Raw genomic sequence first — 25,859 nt, 5'->3', positions numbered from 1 at the left:
TAAATCCAGGAAGTATTGCTTTCTCTGACTCTCCAAAAATCTGTTATGCTTAAAACTTCTTCCTTCTATCCCCAACTCCAACACTCACACCTTCATGACAGGTTAGCAGGTGGGATCCCACTGGATCTGGTCCACCAGAGACAAAGGGAGAAAAGTCACTTGGTGAGATTCATTGACACTAGAGGAGATAAGAACCACCTGACTGAGCTGGGACTGCGTCCCCTGACCTTTTTGCCATTTTTAACTGTGCTGTTCCTGTCAATGCAGCCCTTTACTGTGTCCCCCGGACCCAACCAGAAGCACAAAATTTTTAACAGCTATCTGATATTTCTTTCTACTAACTGAGTAATCAAAGAGATTCTCACCAGTGAGGAGCCAGAAGTGAGCTGGAACCTAGTGTCGTGGCAGAGAGACGGGCAGCACCAGCTCAGGTGAGTGAAACCGAATGCAGTCTGATCCCTTAACAGGGCCAAACAAAAACATCTACTAAACCTTCAGGCTTTGAAAAGTAACCAACGCTTTGCAAAATCCAATAATCTCACTCCACCCCTGGCCTTCCCATCTGCAGGGCAGGGTTTGGGGGTGAGGCAGGAGTCAGGGAAGGAGGCAGTAGGGGAGGGGGAGACCAGGGATGAGTGAGGGTGGTTGAGGGGGAAGGGTTGGCACCACGTGGCACAGAGAACCAGGCTCCTGTGTTTGCTCCATTTGCTCATCTCAGAAGATGCCATCCGTCAGACAGTCAGCAACTGCCCCTTCACTCAGAGATCACCTGTATCGTAATGGTCCACCTCTCAAAGTCTCTGCTCCATCCATTAAAGTTAACAACACATGGTTGTATCAGGGGGCCTTGAGGACATTTGAACCATAACATTATCTCTTTTTCTTACTTAAGAATGACCAGGAAGATGTCAATTAAATTTCTAGTGCTTCTTTAAATACATTCAATTAAAGACATCCATAAAATACATTACGCTTCCTTCCAAATTATGATTTTTAGAGCCAGAACTAATGTAGCCTTAGAGTCTTTCCCAGTTCTGGCAGACTTAACAAATTCTCTTTATGGCCTTTTCTGATTATAAAAATAATTCACCTCATAAAAATTCAAACAAAATAGAGATCAAGAAGGCTGTGGGAGTCCCTCAGGGTCAGGGTGGGGGTTATGAGCTGCACAAAGTCAGGAGTGTTCACTGTGCATATTACTTGGCAATAAAACCTCGTGACTTTGCACTTTGATGGGGCACTAATGTCAAAATGGCTTCATCACACTGGCCTCTTACAAATGTCCTGCCTCCTGGGAATGGGGAGGTGGAAGCCATAGGCTCCTGGCCTGTTCTATTATATACACCATGTGACATGGTTCCACACACGTTCACTGAGTGCCAAGCACTGAGAAGACACTGATGAGCAGGGCAGACAGCGTCCCTGCCCTCCAAGGTCTCCCCTCTTCATGGCCAGTGGAAAAGGGGAGAGACCTTAATAAAATGGTCACACTCTTCACGCACAATTATAATCAGTGATGAGAGCTGCTGAGGAAAGGAAGCCAGTTTTTAGAGAAGATGTAATGGAGGACTCTGCCCTAGACTGAGGGTTGAGGAAGACTTCCTTGATGAAATAATGCTGAGATTAGAAGAAGGCAGCATTAACTAGAGGAAAGGGTGGGGCAGTGCGATGGGGAGCCCTGGGCATTGCAGATGGCAGGGCAGCATGTGCAAAAGCCCTGTGGTAGGAGAGGATTTTTGTAGTTCTAGGGACCAAAGGTTTGTGGGGAACAGAAAATGGTGGATAGTGCATTGGAATCAGGCAGAGCTTGTCAGCAAGGCTAGGGGTCTGGGAAAACTCAGGAGGGTTTAAGCAGGATATGTGAGCATGTGGGTCGGTGGAGGGTGGAGATATGCTCATGTTGGTTGCAGCTGGAAGGTGGGCAGTGGCACTGTGGATGGGTGTAACCCTAGCTGTTGGGCTACTGCAGGAAGGGTGCTGGCAAAAGCATCCTGACACTTGCCTGGGGCTGGCATGTGCCTCCAAACCCTCTTATAGCCACAAACATAGCATTACTGCTTCTGCAACTGGCTTCCAGACGCCAGTCTACCCTGCCAGCCCAACTGCATCATCTCTCCTAGGGAGCTTCCTGGGCTGCTGTATACATCAACTCTTACTTAGTAGGTCTCAGGAGGGCCCAGGAATGAGGAGTTTTATAGCTTCGTCAGATGTGCATCTGCATTTTTTTCCACAAAGACTTGCTTGGAAAGATGGTGCTGAACCCTGGACAGAGCCCTGGATGTTAATTCAATTCCACCACTCCTAACAGTGTGACCTTAATCACATGGCTTCACCTCATGAATCTCAGTTTCACCAACTGTAAAATGGGCATGATCATTTTCTTCTCATTTGCCTCGGAGGTTTTCCTGGGGATCTAACGATATGATGAATTTGAGAGCATGACACAAATACCCGATATTCTTTATCTGCAAACAAACAATAGTTTTCAGTGTGGGAAAGGCATTCAGGTTTTATTACTTGGTGTTTTGGCCTTTTTTTCTCTGGCTACCTTGGGTAAGTGAGGGCTGTCTAAAGGCGCTAAAGCTTGGTTGTAAACGCCCCCTCCCAATTCACTGAGGAGGAGATGCTTCTCCCTCCGTCCTTCCCTGAGGGTCTGCCCTCCCTCCAGGCAATGGCTACTGTGTGCCCTTTCATATGCTCATACACTCGTCCCCACTGTGGCCAGTATTGCTGCTCCCCTTGTCTTTGCCTGTAGGTCAGCTAACATGTGCTGTGTGCCAGGCACTGAACTAAACTGTTTACACATATTATTAAAAATTATGGGGAGGGAGGTGCCAAGATGGCAGAGTAGAGAGACTCACAGCTCGCCCCCTCCCACAAATACACCAAGAATTACATCTGCAAACTCACTGAACTGCACAGAACGCCTACTGAACTCTGGCAGAGTGTCTCGCTTCAAAATACAGGAGAATTCTCACAAAATCCAATAAACAACAAGTTCATATTGTTTAGCACAGCGAACTATCTTCAATATCTTGTAATAACTTACGGTGAAAAAGAATAAGAAAACAAATATATGTATGTTCATGTGTGACTGAAGCATTGTGCTGTACACCAGAAATTGATACAACATTGTAAACTGACTATACTTCAATGAAAAAATATATATATACAAAAAAATTATCCCCATCACTCCTTTTAAGAGATGAGAAAACTGAGTCATAAAGAGGTCCAGTAATTTACCAAAGGTCATGTGGCTACAAAAGCAAGGAGCTGTTTGAGCCCTTTAACCACTCTGTTACACATCATTTATAGGAGATGGCATTTCCTTCCTCCCTGGGGGGTGACTCTCAAATCCACAGTGGTCTTTCTTTCCACTCCTTACCTGACTTCTTAATCTCTGTGTCCAGAGGTCTGACCATTAGGCTCAGACTTCACGTTTGCCTTTCTCCCAGAGGAACAGGGTGTCATCAGGCAATGGTGACTCTTGGGGTGAGTGTTAATCCAACCTTGAACCTCACTGAGCAGTGGAAATGCTCATAAGGTTGTGACCTGCTGAGGGTAAGGACACCCTCATTCGTCTTTGTGTGAATGGCACAAAGCAGGCATGTGGCTAAATTTGTTGATGAATGAATCACTGGCAAGATGACTACGGGAAAAAAGCATTGATCAATCTCGTGATGGCTTCTAACACTTTGCTTTGAATTTGGAACAATAGCAATGTTAACTTAAAAGGCGAGTGGTGCGTTACAGTTTACACAATGCATCCACATAATATTTATCCTGTGAGATGGTTTTTATCCCCATTAGAAGGAAGGCAAAACTGAGTCTCTAGAGGTTAAAGGACTTGCAAGGCTGCAGACTGATTTGAGAGCACAGCCATAGAAGTCAGACAGGTCTGAGCTTTGAGTGAACTGGTTATCCTGTGGCTGTGTGACACTGAGCTAGGTACTTGTGCCCTGGAATCCCCACTTTACTTATAGGTAAAATGGAAATGCTTTCAGCACCATTTACACAGGCTCTTCTTGAAGATTAGATGAGATGAGATCATGCATAAAGGCACCAGGCACATAGTAAGTGCTCAGTAAATACTGGCTTTTGCTAGTGGCCATAGAATTGGAGAACTCTGGTCATCTCACTTTAGTCAGATGTTCTTTGCCACAAATTTGAAGTCTGTGGCCAGTATGTTTATACTGAGCAAATACATGGCAGAATATTATAGAGAATTTATGAAAATACATACCTAAAGAGTTGGCATTTGCATTGATGAAAACCAAAAGTAGGAGGACCCTCAGGACTGACCAGAGGTAAGTGTCTTTGACAAACTTGGGTTCTTATTTTGAAACTAAGAAAGGATGGTCCCTGCTGCTTATAACTAGAGTGTCTAGCACAGTGACCCTGGCTTATTGTCACCAATTAATTCCAATAGTTACCTGAGGCATCACTTGAGAATGGAATATCATTCATTTACTCAACAAACATGTACTGTGTGCCTGCCACTGTGCTTGGAGTTGGGATGTGATGATGAGTGTGAGAGGCAGAATCTTCAAGTGCATGAAGTTCACAGTCTGGAGGAAGCCCGGAGAGGCTGCTCTTGGCCCTAGAGAATCCTGGCACCCAAAGAGCCATACCTCCTGGTGGAACACAGGACCACTCGGGCAGGCGGTGACCATGGCCTTTTATGATCTGTTTTCTCTTAGTGGTAAAGCTGTGAGCAAGTCTCAAAGCCCATTTCTTCTTGGAGGAAATACAGGCAAGAACCGGTCATAGAAATAAAGCCAGAGAGGAGAGAGGTCCTTCTTTGGCTGGGGTCCCAGGACCCATGAAAACATCTCCTGCTGGCAGATACCTTCTGGCTGGAGGGAGAATCCCGTGCCTTATCCTGATCTAATCTGACTGTCCTTCTAAATGCTATTCCAAAGGATGTGTATTCTTGACTGGATGGGCAGGGAAGGAAGCTCCTTTGATTTTCCATGATGAGACTTACCTCCCTTCAATATAGATTCACAGAGAGATGGTAGTTTAGAAGAGAGATCTAAATTATCCAGAATTAACAACTGGAAACATAGAACAACATTTATAAGGGGCTAAGCATTTATGATCTTAGCCTCTTAGCTACTGATAAAGAGACAACCAGAATTAAAACACTGGTTTATAAGGTCCTAAGCGATGTGTTTATTTCCAAAGAAAATGTGTTCTCACTTCCAGATCATATTTTTAAGTGTCCCCAACCCAGCACTGGAGCTGGCAGAAAGGTCCTAGCTATAATTTGTGTTGTGTCTTCTCATTTGTAAGAAAGGAAAATGTCTTCTATAGGACCTGCCTCATAGAATCAGCTTGGGGATCAAATCAGATTACATATGTAAAACACTCAGCATGGTTCCCAGCATGTTTTAAGACAACATTTGCTAACTATCCATAGTGGATGTGAGCTGTTGGCCTGCCTAGCAGCTGTCTCTCCTTTGGAAACAGTCCCCCTCCCCTTCCACGTGGCCTTGGTAGGCGTGGAACCCAGACTGGCCTGACCATGGTCCCCTTTCTCCCACCTGCAGCGAGAGAGAGGCCAACGTACAAAAATGTGCAGAAATGAAAGCTGAGTGGACAGAGAGAGGGTCCTGACATATTTGGGACCAATTTTGGTTCCTAAATCCAGGTTCCTCTACAGCAGCTCTTTATTTAATTCCATGAGCCACCCTGGGCTAAGCTGCAAAGGTGAGCAAAAAGTTCCTTTTTACGTAAGCAGTTTGAGTTGGGTTTCTAGAATGTCCTGTTAGGATCATGAGGCTGTGAGGACACGAAGCTGTAAGCCCGCATGGCAGGAGGAAGGGATGAGGCCATGCCCTTTCAAGTGCCCACAACTGAGAAGTGAAAATGTCCTCAGTACATTCGCTGGGGCTTAGTCACTGACATTTCAACAGGCTGCAGAAGGACTCCTTTCCTCTGCCTCTCACCTGTCCTGGGTAAGTTCCATCACATGGCTCACCCCCGAAAGTCACACTTCCCTGCTGTGTCTCAGAGACTACAAAGAAGCTGAGAACCTGGAACTGTGTCTTAGTGATGGGACCCCCTCCCTTGTTTACACGAGAAAGGACATCAGCTGTCTGTGTAGGTCAGTCACAGCCCAGGCCAGTGGCTGGAAGGAAAGCAAACTGGGCATAAAGAGCAGTGAATGTAAACTGGGAAAAAGACATTAATCCCAGGGCAGTTTCTGTGTTTTATTCACCTTTGGATGCCTGGGCCGAGTGCAGCACCAGGCACTTTATTAAGTTATCTATTAAGGTCTCAGTGGATAGAAGGAATCTGACCAGGAAAGGAGCATGTCTTTATTCACTCCAGTTATAAGGCCACACTGGACGAGGCCCTGTGGGGTGAGTTCTGCCTCCTGCCTTGAAGGAGCTCCACCAGAGAGAGGGAGGTGAGAACACTGATGCTCTGGAGGAATTCATCATATCATGGGAGAAATGGTTCCACGTTCACGGGGTGGTGCTCTCTACTGAGGTTGGAAAGGCTGGGAGTGTGGGGTTTCCGCTGGCCTCAGAGGGTGAGTGGGATTCCATAATGTGGAGAATGAAGAGGAAGATTGGGCAGCTATGAGCCAAGGGAAGCAGGAGTTTTAGACCTGCAAGGGCAGGGAGATACAGCTGAACAGCTAAAATAAGAAGTGTCTGGGCAGGCACAGAGGGCTGCAGTGGTTAGGTGGGGAGGCAGGGTCCTGGTGTAGTTTCTACTAGCATGTTCAGTTTTGCTGACAAGCTAGCATTTGTCCTGGACCAACTGGCGGAATGCAGGGGGAGGGGCACCTTTTGTGGCCGCGGAATGAGGTGGGCAAAGTGTGGTTCCCGACCAGCGCATCTACACCACCTAGAACTTGTGAGTAAGGCGATTCTCCACCCCTACCCCAGATCTACTGATTCAGAAACTCTAGGGTGGGACCCAGCTAGCTGTGTTTTAACAAGTCTTCCAGGTGATTCTGGGGACTGGCCTAGTGCAGTCCGTGTGCAGTGTCTGAGAGGGCTGCGCAGGCAAGGTGGTCAGGCATCTGACTGCAGGATCCTAAATACCAGATTCTAGAATTTAGGCATTTTACCTATACCACTGAGAAGCTACCGAAAATTTCTGAACATGAATCATTTATTCATGCATTCATTCAACTAATATTTATTGAGAATTTGCCATGTGCCAGGCCCCACACCAGGCAATGGAACCCAATAGTAAACACGCCCATGTTAGTTCAGGGCAGCATTTTAAGTATGGGCTTATCTGGAGACAAGATTGCTATTGTCTGTCTGTTTTTTTTTAATCTCACTTACTCATGGAACAAATACCTATTGTGTTCTCCAGAAACAACTCCGTTGCTTGTCTCTGCCATCAGAAGTTGTTCAGCTAAACATTTTCTGAAGTTTCAAACACTAGTGATGGGAACTGATGAAGGGAAAACAGGGGCTCTCGGACACACAACATACACAATGGAAAGGTATGGCGGGGGTCGGTCAAAAGAACAAACTTCGAGATATAAAATAAGTAAGTCCTGGGGATCCATCATGTCCAGTATGGTGACTACAGTTAACAATGCTGTGTTGTATATTTGAAAGTTGAGCAGATCTTAAAATTTCTCATCACAAGGAAAAAACTGTAACTATGTGAGGTGACAGAAGTTACCTAGAGTTATTGTGGTGATCACTTCACAGTATATACCTATATCTAATAATTATATTGTACACCTAAAACTAACACACTGTTATATGTCAATTATATCTCAATAATTCTTTTTAAAGAAAGGGGTGGAGTCAGTAGGCAGCAGCATTTTCCTTTGGTCCCACCTGCTTGCCGGAGAGCTGCTGTTTTACTGAGTTCTCAGATGGACCTGCAGCCTTGGCCTTGGACTCTGGTAGGTGAGGGCCAATTTGGTTGGTGTTTCTGTGTTTACCTGATAGTTTCGGGAAGCAGTGCGCAGGGAGGGTGGGGCTGAGAAAGGAGAGAGAGAGATTGAGGAGGCAGGCTGTGGGAGGCTCTCCCCTGTTCTCACACATCAATTATGCCAGTGATTGCTTGAGGAAACTGAAGCTTGATGTCAAAGGCAAACAGGTCTTTTCACCTCAGTTCAATGAAATAGCCAATGTGGTCTTCCGGAAGGTCAGACGTCCTCAGGGCAATTTTCAGCCTCAGTCCCAAACTGGGGATGAGGATGGGGAGGCAGGAGCACCTCTGGGGTCCTGGTCTCTGGACTCACGGTTCCTCCTGGTTCCCACCCCGCAGACTGAAGATGGTGGGAGTGGCCCTCTGCTGGAGAGAAATCAGCTAAGGTGAGCGGTGGTCGCACCAGGTGGTGGAGGACAGGATTCGGAGGCATCCTGGGGCTATTCCAATTCGAGAGCTTTGACTCTCTGGCCTCTGAGAAAACAGAGATGGGTTTCTGATCTCCCCTAACCTCTCTGCCTCCTGTATCAGCACCCTTGTCAGGACCCTGGCAAGAGTCCAATTCCTCTCCTACCCCAATAGAGTGATCGTTTACTCCTTCCTCTGAGCAGTCCTCAGCTCACCCCAGATTAGAGGAAAGGACCGAGAGAGAGGCTGAGAAATCTGTGTCCAGCATCGCCAATGCCGCCAGCCCTGTGTCCAGTTTCCTTGTCCCACATCTGACAATGCAGCAGCAGCCTGACTGATGCAAGACACCCTCCTCGTTCGCTTCCTGGGGATTGTTTTCTGGAGCCCAGCATTTCAGAGAGCCAGGGCCAACTTTAACGTATCCGTAGGCAGGGCACCATCGTCCGCAGCGTGGATCTTATTTTAAACTAATTATGTTAAGGAGGGCTGGGTGGGAGGGAGGAGAGTGGGTATTTTAATTGGGGGAATTTTTTTTTAAGACCCAGTTTTTAAAAAAATCTCAGACTTAATTTAGTAAAGTTCAATTACAAGAGGGAGTTACTAAGCCGAAGATCATTTGCATTATATCCTTAATTATCACTTCATTTGTCCCCAAGATCATCAATAGAGATTCTCAGGAAACTGTAGTCAGAATGAGTGATGGACCCTAATGAAGCTTTTGTTCTTCCAGAGCCTCTCTTAGGAAGCTCGTTCCTCCCTCTGTGGAGAGGGACAGAGTTTTCCAAACTGGGTAGAGACACCTTAAATTAGACATGGAGCCTGTGAAGAAATCAAGAAGTTTTCAGTCTGGCTTCACTGCTGGAGAGAGAGGATGCCACACTCTACCTCCGGCTCTCTAACAGCTCCTCATCAGGGTTTTGTTCCTCTCCCCTTGAATACTTGAGCTCTGCTGGGCTGCTGTGGACACGTCTGCTCCCCTGCAGGCCACAAGCTTCCGTCTTTATTAGCCGACAACAGAGGAAATGACCTTTCTCTTGCAAATAATGGATGCTGCCATAGATCTTCTTGCTTCTGCTTTTCCGCCTCCTCTAAAGAAAGTGCATCCAGCAGTCTCTGGCCACTGCGTATTTATTGGAAAAGCTGTTTTCCAAGATCATTTAGCTCTGAAAAAGTGATGAGTCCACAGGAGCTGCAAGACTGTGTGTGTGTTAAAATCCATTCTGTAGAAGGAAATAGTCGCTTTTTTTGAGGGGAGGAGGAAGTAAGGAAAGTGAATAAAAATCTACCTAAATCCTGCTAATGCCCGCTGTTCCTTCATATGCTACCTCCCACCCAGAACATGTGATTTACCCCATTTGGGGAGGTCGGCATTTGGTTCCCACCGCAGCATGTTACCCATTTAAACCTTATTTCTGAATCTGTATATTTAAGCAAAATTTTGTTTCAGAGGAATTCAGAGAGTGGCCTTACATAACCTTCCTCTGGAGGTGTGCCTATTTGGTGGAGAATAGTGAAGGGGGTGGAGGAGGGGAAGCGAAGGGAAGAACCAGAGGGAATTTTCCCAGTTTTCCACTGGATGAGGCCAAGGCCCAGGGAGTCAGACAAATCCATGCTTCTCCTGGCATTCTGAACGTTTGCCAATTCCCTGCTCTTTGCTCTCATTCCTCTGGGCTGGTTCCAAGTGTGGAGGAGTGTAGTCTGCAGAAGTGTTTGTGTTGGGGGTGGGTGAGAGCAGGACTGATGCTGTGAGGAAGGAGGGTGTTTACACCAAGAGTGCAGCCAAGCCTTGAGGTCACAGGGGATGGTCCAGAGTAGGAAGTGTCCTCTGAGCTGGAGGAGTGTTTATCGCCTCCAGAACCTCCTGGATACCGTAACTTCCTTTGCACTGGCTGGCTACCCTCTCGCGGTGCAGATGGACTACTCTGGTGAAATGAACAAAAACTTTAGTGCTAAATGACTAGGTTCAAATCCCACTTCTGCTTATTAGCTGACAGATCCTGGGTAAGTCACTTAACCTCCCCAAGGATTGGTTTTCTCTTAAGAATGAAAAATGAGAATACTAACATGTACTCCCTGGGCTGTTCTGAGTTTCAGATGAATGATGTAAAGGAAATAGCAAATGGTGACTTTGATTAGTAGAGGGTTTTAGCAAGGAGCAGGAGTGGGTTCAGTGATGAGACAGCTTGCAAGGACTTCTGCAAATCACCCATATTCTAGCTCTGGGGGAGCACTGAGAAACTAGTTTGAAAAGCATAAAAGTCATAAAATAGCACAAGTATTTTTTTTTCCTTGGTGTGAGCAAAAATAATCAAGCAGACAAACCCAAGCCAATCTTCTGGGAATAAGACTAAATATTACTTGTGAGTCACCCCAGCTTCCTTCCAAGAGAAAGACACCCCCAGCCCCTCACCCAACACCCCCATCTATGACGCATTAGGATTGTAGCTTCTCAGCTTCTCCCACCAAAATCATAGTCCCTCGTCGTAGGCTTGAGGACAGCCCTGAGCTCAGGGTAATGTGTTTCCTCATTTAAGTCCCTCTGGCGGTTAGAGCCAGTTTCCGAACACCCCAGCAGGAGAGCAGGATGCCTGCCAAATCCTACAATGGACACTAGGTGGCGCTGGACCCCACGTTATTCAGGGAGCTCTAACGCTGCATCCCTTTCTGGAAAATTGTTTCTGCAGTAAGGTCCTCACCTTCCCAGAGACTGGGGAGGGGCTGTTTCACTTTAAGCCACAAGCATAAAGGGCCACCAGAAGATCGTCCCTGGCTTTTCTGCTAACTGGGACACTGTCCGGGTGTGGCTGTGGAAGGCAGTTCCCAGGCCTGAGGCTGGAGATTGAGCTGTCAGTTGCTGAGCTATTTATAACTTGTTAGGAACAAGTGGCCCTTATCAACTTCTGCTCTGCCCAGAGGGGCAGGAAGGAGAAGACATTTCTCCCTCAGGAGGTGGGGGTGGGGGGAGGGAAGATCCGTGAGGCTCCTTTGTGAGCTGCCCAGCATCTACCCTTCCCTCTGGGAAGAGAGCTGAAGGATTTCCACCCTGATGCCAGGCCACTTCATTCCAGGCCCTACCCCGTCTCTGGGTGAGACCATCCAGCATCAGTGGCCCCGAGATGCTGCGTTGTGGGTTTATTTTCTGTCCAGGGATCTGGGCTGAGGTGGCCAGTAAGTACCTGCTTAATTTCACTGCACTGAGAGTATACACCCTCACATACATCAGGAGCATACTGGGATCCTGATTGCTGAGATCACGGAGCTCTTATGAACAATGAATATTAAGTGGCCGTTTTAAAGGAATTTGCAGTTTTCTAAGCATTCGGAGCACTCTTACTACCTGAAGAGGCAGGTGAGTTTCATTTTCTGCAGATAAAGTGACTGACACCCTAGGGCTCATTGGAGCTGCTGGCACTGATGTCCCTTTGAAACAGTGATGATCATTGTTGCTTATTATCATTTTCACTGTTGTGTTCCCTTCCAAGTGCAAGAGGCCAAACAGAACACTTGCTGAAAGACAGCTTTTGGCTTATGGGTTTCTATTTGGCTGATACCATCTGGGCAAAGGGAGGCTGAGTCTGGAGAACCACTGAAGAGGGGTGAACACTGAGCAGATCCCTGACTTCTTGGTCAAGCAGGAGTTTTCTGTGGCAGGAGGCTGGGTTCTGCCGAGTTGGAAGGTGGATGTGCTGAGAGGGCAGGTGTGTTGGCAGTGCTGTTAAGAAGGCGACTGGGGAGTCCCCATCAATCAGCCAGTCAGCACATTCATGGGTACCTACCATCTGGAAAAGAAATGGTGTGCCTCTGTGAGGTCACACAGACCTTCAAGTCTTTGCCTCCAAAGAGCTTATGGTGCACTGTTACTGGGGCAAGTATAACATATACAAATAAAAAGAAAATGATGCACAGAAGTCCTAACAAGAGTGTAGGAGCCCAATATCCTAGCTTGGTTGTGTGGAGCTTCCCTTTAGAGCATTAAGGAAAGAAAGGGTTGGCAGGGTAGGGAGGAGTCGGGAGGAAGGGATGGGGTGGGGATTCCTGGTGACCTTGGCTGGACCTTATTGTCTGCATAACATGGGGCTTGCCCCTATATCATATCCAGGCTGTAGATGTCCTGTTGCGGCCAAAGTGGAATCAAAGGCCCCGAGTGTCTGAGTGATGTTTTGTACCTATGAGATGTTTGTGTTGTGGCCCAGGAAGTCAGAGGGAAATCACCTAGAGGCAGGTGAACCTTCTACCCTCCAGCCCTCCTCCCTACGAGGTCCCTAATTATTCGGATATACTCTAAGCTGTTCCTCAGGTCCCTGGGGGTTCGGGTGCCGTTCCAGGCCCATGACCCCCACTTCCACGGAGTCCTGACAACTCTACGTCTGCCTTTCCCCTTCCTCTCCACCCCCACCCACCACCACTGCCACAGTTCAGGCCCCATCACACCTGGTCTGAAGGGCTTTTCTTTTGAAAATAAACAAAATGATTTCTATAGGAAATAAATGCACATGGAAATGGATGCACATGCAGAAATCTGACAGAAGTACTTAGAGTAAAAGTAAATCTCCCTTCCACCCCTGGTCCCCAGCCTCCCAGGTCCTCCCCCAGAGGCAGCCACTGATCCCCCACCTCCAGTCCCCTCCTTCTCTTTCTACTGGCCTAAGCCTTTTCCAAACACCCTTTTCTGCTTTCCAGAATCTCATTTTTTTAAAGCACAAATTGATCCTGTTGTTCCTTGTCCTTGGATATGTGAAAATGCAAACTCTTTGGCCTAGCCTACAGGCCCCATGGACTTCTCCAACCCTCTCCCCACCCCCAGCCCTGCTCACAAGCTCTGTCCCCGCCAGGCCCGAGCACTCACAGTGGCCTGAATCCATGTTCTCATCTGGTTACAATGTATTTTTTAAAATAATTTTTAATTTATTTTTTTGAGTAGACACCCAGACACACACACAAAATACCCTACTCCCCCAACCACCACTCTTTACTAATTTCTTGTATTTCTTTTTCATAATTTTTATGCATATTCTTCCCTTTTTTTACCCAAATGATTATATGCAATTCACACATTTTCTTTGGCAACTATATCCTTCCTTTTTTATCCAAATTATAACATATAATTCACACTTTCTACATTTGCTTTTTTAAAATTGAGTAATAATATCTGAGAAACCTTTCCTTAGCAATTCATGAAGAGCTTTCTCATTGTTTTTCATAGCTCTGTAGTATTTAATTATTTGGATATAGTCTAATCTGGCAAACTGTTTATGTTAAGGACCAGACAGTCAATATTTGAGGTTTTGTGGACCATCCAGTCTCTGTGAAACCACTCCCCTCCCTGCTCTAGCGCAAAAGAAGCCCCGATGGTGTGTAGACAAAGGGACCCGGCTGTGTTCCATATGACTTCACTTGTGGACGCTATTAGAATTTTATATGATGGTCACGTATCATGAAAAGAATTCTGATTTTTTTCAACCATTAAAAAAATGTTAAAATGAATCTTAGCGACAGGCCCTACAAAAGCAGGCAGAGGGCCAGTTTAATGAGTTTCCTGACCCCTAACTTAGTTAACCAGTTCGCAATTAGTGAGCATTTAAACTGGTTCTAATCTTTTGCTGCAGTTTATAATCGTATACATATGTTACTTCATATGCATGCAAATAGATTTATCCGAAGGGTCAGCTCTAAGATGTAGGGTTGCTGGGTCAGAAGGTATATGCATTTATTTTGACAAAGATTGTTAAATCGCCCTTTTAGGGCTGGACTAGTGGACTTGCCCATCAACAATGGATGGGAATGTCTGTGTTCTCACAACCAACCATGTATTTTCAAACTTGGGTTTTTTGCCAAGCTATTAGGTTAAAAGAACACGAAGGCCATCTCAGCCCTTTTAATTTGCATTTTTCTTATCATGAGGGAGGTTGAACATCTTTTCATGTTTAACAGTCATTGTATTTTATTTTTTTTTCAGTGAGTCATCTTTTTATATCCCTTGCTCATATTTTTACAGATCTTTTCTTAGAGATTCATTTATATCTTTATAATTTAAGGAGATTAGCCCTTTGCCTGCCGAGCTGCATATATTCTTTGCAGGTTTTCATTTGTTTTTGACTGTGCTTATACAAGTTTGCTTGTTTGGCATGCACAAGGTCTAATTTTTTTTTTAACTTTCATTAGCTGAATTTATCAATTTGTTATTTTATAGCCTGTGTTTTTTGAGTTATAATTAGGAAGGATTTTCCCACCCTAAGACTGTAAAAGAATTTGATGACCTTTGCTCTTGATACCTGTGTGGTTTTATTGTTAACATTTAAATGTTGAGTCCATTTGGAGTTTATTCTGGTATTTGGTGTGAAGCGTGGCTTCAACTTAATTTTTTTCTTGATGGCTACCTAAGAGTTTCAGCACCACTTACTGAAGAGTCATGGGATTTGGAATGCCACCTTTACATACGCTAAATGTACTTATATTCTTCCTAAACTGTTCCATTGGTCTATCTATCCACTCATATGCTATGAAGTTTTTAATTATCAAAGGGCTATAGTAAGTTTTTATGTTTGTTGATCTAGTCCAGGATTTCTCAGTGTCAGCACTATTGACATCTTGGGCCAGATATCATTCTTTGTTGTGGGGGTGTCCCGTGCATTGTAAGATATTTAGCAGCATCCCTGGCCTCCACCCATTAGATGCCAGTAGCAGGGACGGACACACACACACACACACACACACACACACACACAGTTGTGATAAGCAAAAAAAAAAAGAAAACTGTTTCCAGAAGTTGCCATATGTCTCCCAGGGGACAGAATCACCCCTGTTGAGAACTACTAGTCTAGCCATTCCTTGTTGCTCTTCTTTCTTCATAGCTTCCCATTTCTTCTTATTTATCTCATCACAGTGTGTTTATACGTGCTGTTCCCTCTGCTGGGAATGTCTTCCACTTACTTTCCCATCCGCATTCAGCTCAGGCACTGTCTCCCAGGAAGCCTTCTTGGACCACCCTGCTCCATCCTGTCTCCCCATCCTCAACCCAGGTGCCAACCCCCACTATCCTCCAGGAAATGCGCTTGTGTCTCAGCCCTGGCCATGTTGTCAGCTTCAAGAAGAGAGGGGTTTTGTGTCTGTCTTTCCCTCCGGTGTCTGGCCCTGAGCCTGGCGCGGGGTGGGAGCTCTATCAGTATTGTTGGGTGAATGGGTAAGTGGATGCTTCTTTCACCCACCTCCCACCAACAGCCACAAGTTCGGTTAAAGGAGAAGACGGATGAAGGATGGGCTCTGTTACCCACAGTGAAGGCCTGGTGCCGAGAAGCACCTGGGGGTAGGGAAAGCTTGTGTGTGTTACGTGCCCACCATGCCCAGGCTCGGTAGTAAATGAGGTGTGTGCAGTTCTCCTGTTTAACACCCTGCAGTCCCCAGCTACTAAGGTGCACTCAGCTGCTCAGGAAAAGGGAAAGAAGAGCTGGGGACAGCTGGCCTCAGAGGTTTCTTGGGAAAGCAGGATAAACAGCTCTGACAGCATGAGCCCTAGAGTCTCACAGCATATGTCAGATTCCTTCTCTGTTCACTGACCAGGTCCTTAACCTCTTTCAGCCTCAGTTTCTTCATCAGTAACATGGGGGTAATAATCATGCTCACCTCAGAGGGCTCCCACAGGAATGCAAGGTGTTTAAACTGCTCTGATACATAGTAATATTCAGGCCCTTATTATTTCACTTGCTATCCTCTGGCTGCCTGACAATTTTTTTCCAGCTGAGGGTAGGTTTTAAAGGCTGTAAGCCTGCTGCGGACCCAGGGTGGGGTTCCCTGCAAGGAGCTAAGGGAGCCTTGACAGGAGCCTCCTCCAGGAAGGGGCAGTGCCCCCTCTGGCTGATTGTTTATAGTCTGACAAGTTCTCACAGTTCTCTTGCCCTGAGAGCTTTGGCAAGAGGAGAGAGAGACAGAATGATTATTCTGAGGTACGAGCCAGACCGTGTGTGGGAGAATGAGGTGTCTGGGGGCATCCGTCCGGCTTCTCTCCAAGGCAAGGAGAGCCCAGCAATTGATTGAGGCCTTAGGGGCCGGGAAAGAATCAGCCGTTAGGTAAGAAGTGCCCCCTTCTCCAAAAAATAAAAAAGCTGACACCACAAGCATTTACCCAAGATCTTAAATGAAGCGAAATTATTCAGTTCTATGCATAAGAGAAGATAATAATAATAGTAAGTAGCAGCTAAAATGCCGACGGTCTGTGCTCACCGGTTTACGTAGTTACACGGCCGGCCCACATCGCCCCCTCTCAGAGCAGGTCTGCACCTGGAGACGGGATGGGGTGGAGTTGCTATACGCAGCCCTCCTCCCCCACTGTCAATTCTTTATTAATTCTAGCCCTGTTTACCTCCAACCTAAAAGCTCTCTCCTGGCTGCCACACCCTGCTCTGCAGAGGCTTCGCTGGGAGCTAGAAGCTCACCGAATGAATCGCATGTGAGTTCAGGCTCTGGTCTCAGTTTGGGGAGGATTTTAACTCACAGCCGCTCATGGCTGAAGAAGATGGGGCTGCGCAACACGGCCCTGCCTGCACCCTCATTCCTACAGCACCATAAAGAGCACGCCTGCTCCCGGTGAAACACCCCAAGAGAGAAAGCAGACGTGACCCAGGGAACCCAGGCTTCTCTTCTGCATTCCCTCCGATGCCTGCTCGGAACCTAGATGATGTTGCTGAGGATTTGCTCTGGTCTTAACTGCATTTCTGTGGATGTGGCCCATCCAGGCAGTAGGGTCCATCTCCTTCCTTCTTCCAAGAAGGGAGACAGTCTGTCCCACTTAATTTTGTTTTCATTGCCATCTTTGTCCAGGCCACCTGTCACCTTCCCCCACAGAATCTACAACCCGTTCAAGGATTTTTCTGGCCCAGGCCTTTAACTGCCTATGATATCGTGATTTATAATAAGAAAGATAGACTTGGTCTTTGTCCTCCCATCTGTACTTAGTGAAACTTTACCTGGTGAATGAATCAAATGGCATGTAAATGCATTTCCTCAAAAAGGCCTGTCCCCCAGATAGTCATTACCAGCTCTCAGGGGTCCAAGTACCACCACTCATCACAGTTTCAATTTTATATTATTTGTATAATTATTAATTAACGTTTCTCTCTCAGTCCATGTGGGCAAGTGGTGTCTTTTTTTTTTTTCTTACCACTTATCCTCAGAGCTTAGCATCATGCCTGAAACATAACAGATACTCAATATTTATTGGGTGAATAGTGAGTGACACATAGTATAATCTAGTAGATAATGCTAATATTTATGTGCCAGGAAAGTTCTGAACATGTTAGAAATATTATGATCTTCCTAACAATCTATAGGGTGAGTAGTATTAGCAAAAGTCAGGATTTGAACCCAGGGAGCTGGCTCCAGGGCCTGAACCTTTGACTGCTGTTACTCTAGCCTGTGTTGTTGTAGTAAATCCACAAATTTCATTTTGTTCTAGGTTGTTACCATAGCATGACTTGTACCTCTTATTGCAATGAATTGTACTCCACTTGATGTGACACTAGAAAATTCCCTTGACAAAGTGTTTTATCTGCCAAATAGCAATCTAGTAATATGCACGCTGTGTTTTAGCAAAAATAAACTGTACGTATTAATAAAAATGTGGTGGCAAACCTACGAATGGATAGCACAGTACATGGGTTGAGCACCACTGATCTACCGGCTGATAAATCTTTAGTATACTTAATCATCTCATTCCCTTTTGTGGATTATAGATAAAATTTTGCTCACCATTCCCCTGAGAAAAGTACGTCTTCCTGGACTTGGTGGCATGCTTCATCTTCCTGCTTGGCAAACTTTTGATCCTGAAGAGAAGCAAGGTGTCCTTCTGTCCCTAATTCCCCAGATACCCCCTTCTCTGACATTTGCAGTGGTCCATCTCAAAGGGCAAGGCCAAAAAGAGGTTTTGACTTCTTTATGACTGTGCTCCTGGTTCCCTGGGACTATGCAAAATCACCCTCACCCCCTTGCAGCAAAGTACCAGGTATATTAATCTAAAGCTTTCTTGGGTGACCTGCACTTTCTCACTTTTCTAGATGGAATTGGAAGTGGACTGCCATCCCTGGAAACAGCTGAGGGCCAGTATTCTGGAGATTTGTTTGGCTCTTTTGCCGAGGTCAGCCACGCAAACCAGTAGGTATCAGGAGCTGACAGTGTAGCCGGGAGGTTCAGATCCCACCCAAGCTCAGGCTGCTACCTTTCACTCCACCTCTGAAACCCCAAACATTCTCTTCTGTTTGCCTCATCCCCTCCGCCACCCCAGGTCCACTCTCTGCCCTTTTGTGCCCTGCTCTGCTCCCAGGTGGGTTTGGCCATTGGGATTCACTTCAGTTAGAGGATGGGAGGGGAGGGAGTGGTGGGTACCTGCAGGCATGAGGCTTCTCTGCCTTTATGTAAGTGGAACCTAGTCAAGATGGAAAACATGAGAGAAAGGCTAAGGAAATGAACAGACTAAGGAAAATAAGCAGAGACATTTAACGGAAATAAATGTTCAGAGAAAAAACCCTAGTAAGGCTGAATAACGTCAGAAAGTCAGTCAGAGATGGTTTGGTGTCCCAGAACATCCACAAACATTTTCATTTGGTTCTGCACACCCTAGAAGCCTCATGTCACACTGCAGCTCTGTCCAGACGATTCTAATAATAGCCCAAAGGAATCCTGTGGTTGGAAGAGACTATGAGAGGTCACTGAGTCTGTCCCCTGCCTGCAGAAGGGAGTAAGTGTTCTCCTAATGGGAAAACCAAAGCAAGGAGTAACTTAAATTACTAGATCGAAGTCACTTCTCACCCCCACCCTCAATGTCAGCAAAGGAGTTGGAACCATGTGCTGGAGTCAAGGGCACTGACAGCCTCATGAGTCAGCATGTGGAAAATATATTCATACCGCAGCTCTTTACAGAGGAAACAACTGCCCACCCTCTTTTTCCAGCTGAAAAACATCTGGCTGGTGCGGAGGAGGGAGTGAGCTGGGGAAATCAAAAAGAGTCACTATAACGCCTTTTCTTCCAAGGAGGCATCAGGAGAAGGAATGGGGGTGGTGTTGGGGACCTGGGGCTTGGAAGGAGTTGGGTGTTAGCAGTTCTTGCATCGTTGGTCTTACTCTTTCCTCCCTCAGCAAACTGCATCAGGCCAAGTGCATTATGAATGATTAAAGGCCTTGCAAGAGATTAAGAGAATTATATATATATATATATATATATATATATATATATATATATATATATATATACACTCCATCCAGCCAAAGGCTGAAGGACAATGGCTGGCAAGTCTCTGAACAGCTTTACACGTGAAACTTAAGAATAACTGAAGCTGGTTCCAGGGCTTAGTGCTTTGAATCAGGAGGATGTGATGCAGAGACAAGTTCTCAGAGAGCAAGTTGCTGCTCAGTCACACACACGAGAGAGGCTGTTGATGGTAGGGCAGGATTTGAATGAAGATACGAGTGTGACATTAGCCATCTAGAAAGCAATCCATAGGGCCACCTTTGGGCCACTGTGGTTAACCAGGCCAGGATGAGGGTGGAGCACTCACCTCCAGTGCAAAATTCAAGGGGATGGCAAAAAAACTCAGTAATCAAGAAAAATAGTATTTTAATGCCATATTTTAAAAAATTAATTAATGCAAAAAAATTCATGCTGAACAAAATATCAAAATTTCAAATTAAGTCTAGCATGGGGCTGAGCCACACTGGAGTCTGAGGCAAAAAGAAAAATGTGATCCCCTGGCTTTAGTGGAAGCAAACTCACCAAACATACTTCCAAATCTATTTCTTTGCGTCTCTTGTTCACAATTGAGAGAACTGTCCTATTTGACAATTTCTATTAACTAAGTGACAATCCTAAGTAATTTTTTTATTAATTAAGCAGAACTAAAGTCATAGTCAATTCTATTTGGGTATAAATCAAATATTCGAGCTTAAAATAATGTGAGTTTTAATGTATCTATTTTTCAATCTTTCAGTATTTTTTTCAACTACTTTAATGTTCTGGGAAATTAAAAAATGCAGGGGGGAGGGTATAGCTCAGTAGTAGAGTGTATGTCTAGCATGCACGAGGTCCTGGGTTCAATCCTCAGTACCTCCATTAAATAAACAAACAAACCAACCAACCTAAAAAATGCATACGAGGTGCACAGCTTTCCTTCTGCCTCGGATTCCAACATGGCCTCACATGGCTCAGGTGGTAAATAAACCACATCTGATGGTCTCCAGTTGGAAATGGGGTGTGTGTGTCAAGCATGGGGATTCTTGCCGATTATTCTTCACCTCAGTCTCCAAAAGACACTTCTGTTTCTCTGGGGTTGTCCTTTAGGACTAGGGATTCAGGAAGTCATCTCATCCCATTTCACACCTTTCTAGAGGCCATGAGATTACTGGCAAGTGGAGACAACATTATCCCACCCTCACTGCTTGACATGTTGGAGTCTCTGACCTTTGGGGAGGGGTCACCTTGAGTCCAAGGGCACATCCTTGATACACAGAACCTAGGACTGTGAATTCTGTACACCAGGCAACTTTAAGAAACACTGTTTGGAAGTTCTTGGCTAGAAGAAATTATCTGAGATAATGAGGTTTTTTCTTTTCTTCTTTAAAAAAAAATATATATACACACAGTATGCTTACGTAGTTCAAAACTCAAAAAGATCTAAAAAGGTAAACACTGAGCAGCCTTTCTCCCACCCTTGTTCCACATGCTTCTCCTCTCCACATACAAATAGGCGATAACTTTCAGTCCTTTCTTGGCAATTGTGGCTTCTTTAAAAATAGTATTGTAAAATAGGTTTTATGAGTTAGACTGGGACCCACTCAACTTGTGGATGAGACTATCTACTGGTGCAGAGGGCTAGGCAGAGTTGTCGTATTGTGTGTGTGTGTGGTTGACACTGGCATCACGGAGCCAATGTCATGCTCGAGTGCCACCAGAGCCACAGGTATCCAGGCCTCTCTTCCAAATGGGCACAGAGCCTAGTGTCGGTGCTATTGGATACCCCAGGATCAGGCCAACAGGGAATGGGGCTGAGGCCACCAGCATGGTTGGGGTTTTCCTCCTGTGACATCTTGGTCTAATAATAATCCCCAAAGAAAAGGGTATCAGTGTTTCCTAGAAACACACGACAGAGTTGGTAATCTGTCCCCACTCAGCCGCAAGCAAGCTGCTGCATACTCGGGATTACACGCACCCTCGCCATCGGAATGACATTCCAAACCACAAACAAACCTGTTTTTGTGGTCACCATGTACCCTCAAGATATCAGTCGCTCCCAAGGGGAAAGACTTCCTTTGCTCTCTTAGTCATGGTTGAGGAGGTCACTGGGAGAGTGGTAGGAAGGAGCCCCCTTACAGGCAGAGCCCCCCAGGGCCCAGAGCTGCTGTGCCAGCAGCAGCCAGGCTGGGAGAGATCAGTCCCAACAGGGGAGACGTGCTGACTGAACCACCGCGCCACGTTAGCTTTATAATGTGCCAAAGGCGTCTTCTCCTCATGCCACTTTTGGCTGCATCCCTACACACCACTCTCCTCCATAAAGTTGTTTCCCACTGAGTCACCCTCTGGGGCTTGCTGGCAGACTCTCACCTCCTTCTGGCTCTCAGCCGAGGGGCCCCTCCCAGACTTCTCCACGCATTCCCACCCTTCACAGGGCCTCGGAAACTTTGTCGAAAACTTGAGAGGTGTGGGAACTCCCGGGTGGCACAGCATGTTCTGAGCAGAGAGGGCGAGGAGAGCAGACTGGACCCCCGTGCTCTCTCTGGGCCCTCTGTCTAATGCAAATTTAGGAGGACATGGAGATTACAGGGTAAAGAAAAAGCAGAGTTTGTGGTTCCACCGTAGGGCAGCATTACCTAGCCTAGAGCAGACATGTTTTTTGGTTCAGTTCAACTAGTGTTAATTAATGTGTTCAAGAAGGTGATGATTGCTGTGGAGGCAAATTTAAGAGTAAGAATCCTCTGTTGGGGAGGAGGGGCAATGAGTGGCAGCCAGTGTTCAGAGAACAGGAAATGTCCAGAGAGCTCTAGAAAGACAGACAGTGGAGCTATGACAGGGATCAAAGGCTTAAACGCTGAAGGAAATCCACGTGAAGGAAAGAGGAGCTGCAGGTTGGGCTCTGAAGGGAGGTTACTCAATGAAGCAAGAGCCCAAGCACTTTCCCTAGTTTCCTTAAACCCAGGGACGCCTCTCCCTTCCTTCCTTTGTGCAGTGCATATCTGTACCTACTTTACGATGGGCACCCAAGAACCAACTCAAATAATGTATTTCTCCCTACATTTTTTCTGTCTCCTTGGATATCCCTTCCTCCAGTTTTGAGAAGAATCACAAGGTTTTGAAAATCCAAACTTCTTCTTCTCTGGAAGACTGATTTCATCACCAGCAGTCCACCTCCAGCGCTGTATCTCAGGCTATGTCTTGTGTGCTGCGTCCAAGGGGCCCTTTATCTAACACACTTTCACAACCGTCAATACGTGCATTCCCAGGGGTTACTGGCTGTTCTTCTGTCAGTGACTGGGGTAAAGACTAGATCACCATTTCATAAAGTTAGACAAAAACAGTATTCGGGTGTTGCTTTAGCTTCCTTGACAGTTTGACTATGACACTTGCTGTACTTTTTCTACAACTCTACGATTTGGGGGTCGCACTGATGGAATGTTCCTTTGTACTCTTGCTGCTGTCTGGAAATGTTTGTTTTCATCTCATGGATTAAAGAGACTCAGATTCCTATATTTTAATAAGTTCGACCTAGATAGTGCTAAACGGCTCACGCTTCACCCATACCGTCCTGATGTGATACAGCACAGCCAAATGTGCCTTTTGAAATTCTGATTAGCTCGGGACAGGGGAGTTTGAATTGCTTCCATTCCATTGCCAGGAAACTTGCTGTTAAAGGAGATTTCTCCCAGCTTCACCCCATAAACACAAACCACCTGGGAGGAAAAGAATCAAGAAATATTTTCTCTCCCAGCAAAGCTGAATAAACTTTAATTTCCTTCCTTCTCACATGAACTGTTGGATATCCCTCATCTTACCAAATGCCTGTTCCTCCCTCCCAGGGCACAAGCCCCCTCATCTTCTCAGGGACTTCACTCCTTGGGGTGGCCCCTCTTTCTCTGCTGCCCTGATACCCCTCTCTCTCTCCTAAATCATTCCCATCCGCGTGAAAAATGAAAGTGAAAAGTTGCCCTTCTCTCACATCCCCAGATTCAGCCCCACCTCCCTGTTCCCCATCATACCCAAATTCCTAGAATGACTCCTCTGCCCACTGCCGAGGCCTTTGCCTTCACAGCACCCCTGAAATGACCTCTGTCAAGGCTCCCAACAACTGCCCTGCTGCCCAAGTCCAATGGTCGGGTTTTTGTCCTAATCCTTTTCGACCTGAATATTCCCTCCTCTTGGGTCCTAGATTGGCTTCTAGCTCAGCTTCTCTGCTGGTTTCTTTCCTCACTCCCTGCCCCTGGCTCCTTAGTCTGCACCACCCAACACCAAACGTTGGGGCAACTCGAGGGTTTGGTCTCAGCCTCTGTCTTCCTCGGTCTACACCCTCCCTAGGCTGTCTCATCAGTGCCCAGGGCCTGAAATTCCCTCTTTATGCTGCTGCCTCCCAGATTTCTCTCACCAACAGAGACCTCTCCAGCCCAAGACTGGCTCACAGAACTACCTGTCCATGTGGCTTCTCCCAGTTCAGTGTCTCATGGATGCCCCACAACCAACCAAACCAAAACAAGGAATGGTATGCATTTCTGAGCATCTGAGAATTAAAGGAACTTATTCTTGTCTTCAGCCTGGGTGATGATGCCAGCTGCTAAAATCTGTGTGTGTGTGTGTGATGTATGGCTTGGGTATGTGTGAGTGTGTGACCTAGAGTTCTATTCCCACTCACTGTGTGCACAGCATCCTGATAGGCAGCTGTGTGTCATTTTCCTTGGGCTTATTTCTATTGGGCTATTTGGACTTTTCCTACCAGTCCTATGGTATTTTGAATCATGGCCCCCATACCTCAACACCAGCACAAGCCCACATCCCACACATTTCCTAAGAACGTCGGGAAATGCTCTATGAACTATGACGGCTGCCTTGCTGGGACCACAGGGCCAGGCCGTACCTTTCCAGGTGGGATTGGAGAGAGGGTTTCCCCTGAAGCAAAGAGATGTTCTCACTGCCAGTCAATCCCAGAGGAGTGGTTCTGGGCCTTAGATATGAGGGAAACCATAATCCCTCTCTGTGTTCAAGGCCTGGAGACGTTGAAAATGCTAGTAATGGGCAGGTTCCTGAGTTACACGAACATAAGCAACATTTGGAAGCTTTTTTTGTGTGTCAACTTCCTCAGTAGTCCACCTCCCACCCTGGCTGTCCCCTGAGGTCCCACCTCATCAATCACGAAGTTTCCCAACAAGGGGGGCTCCCTGGAGGAAGACCACGGGAGAGGGGCTGTGCAGCGCTGGCCGTGGCTCTCCACCCTGCTACATACTGGGATTACTGGCAGAGCTTTAAAAACTGCTGAAAAACTGCTGACAGCTGGGACCTTCCCCAGAGATTCTGATGTACGTGGTCGGGGTGGGGCCTGGTTTTCAAAGCTTCCCAGGTGATTCTGACGCACAGCCAAGGTTGAGAGCTCGACTCAGGGCCACACTGGCACCCGCTTCCCAAAGGCTTTCCTCACCACAGATGATTTCTAGCAGTAGGACTTCAGCTCCAGAGTGCCTCGGGCCTGCATCTGTCATATGGCACCTTCCTGGAATGTTCAGTGTAGATTTCTCTTTCCCAATAGACTGTGAGTGCTTTGAGGACTAGGGCTGTGTCCTTGAATCTGCCTCTCTGTGTCCAGTACACCACGAAGCTCAGTAAATGTTAGCTCCCTGCACAGAGGCACGTCCCAAGCAAGGTGAAATGGATGGCTGTCCCCAACCCCACGCCCTGGCGTGCACCTTCAGAGACCCGGCACCATCAGCTGCACAATGTGTGTGTGTTTGCATCATAATACATTCCAACCTCAGTCCCCAGGTTCCCATGCTGGGCGCTCCGTGTGGTATTGTCCTCCACGCTTACAATGTTCTACTGCTGCCTCCTCTGTAGGGCGGGGAAGCTCACCACCATGGTCACTTCCCTGCTTGCTATGGCTGGGGACTGTCTGCCCGGAATGTGTCATCAGCCACTCCAAGCCTGCCCTCTCACTGGCCCAGAAATGTGGTTCCTGGAAAGCTGGGAGGTCTGGAACCAAATGGGTGGTTCTGAGAAAGCTCCTGGAGGCCTCGGAAGCAAGCATTCCATAAAGGATAGTTTCTCCTTGGGATGTGTCGCTGGTTTGACATTGTCACCTGCCATTCTTTGAGTCGCAAGAGGACATCATATATGGCACAAGACTCGGCATGGTGGGTGGTGCTGCTGGCATTGCTTGTGTTTGCTTTTATGCAGCTCTAGTGCTTAGGACCAGATCCTTCAGAATGGGGTGTCTCTACCCAGGGCTGGTAGATGGGTCTTGGGGAGGAGGATCCTTGCCTCCCTGAAGTTGTGTGTACAGCATTGCATCTGTTGGCTT

At 46.6% G+C, this 25,859-nt stretch overlaps 1 long non-coding RNA gene across 1 annotated transcript; it reads left to right on the top strand.

Annotated features, from left to right (window-relative positions):
- The first annotated feature begins 7,786 nt into the window (after positions 1-7,786).
- Positions 7,787-22,841, top strand: LOC140685863 (uncharacterized). The gene is made up of 3 exons (XR_012059296.1): positions 7,787-7,888; positions 18,372-18,468; positions 22,631-22,841. It is a non-coding gene; the product is annotated as an uncharacterized lncRNA (long non-coding RNA).
- The last annotated feature ends 3,018 nt before the right edge of the window (positions 22,842-25,859 follow it).

The sequence above is a fragment of the Vicugna pacos genome, chromosome 15, assembly GCF_048564905.1.
Source record: "Vicugna pacos chromosome 15, VicPac4, whole genome shotgun sequence".
Taxonomy (NCBI): domain Eukaryota; kingdom Metazoa; phylum Chordata; class Mammalia; order Artiodactyla; family Camelidae; genus Vicugna; species Vicugna pacos.
This window is presented reverse-complemented; position numbering and strand designations above follow the sequence as displayed.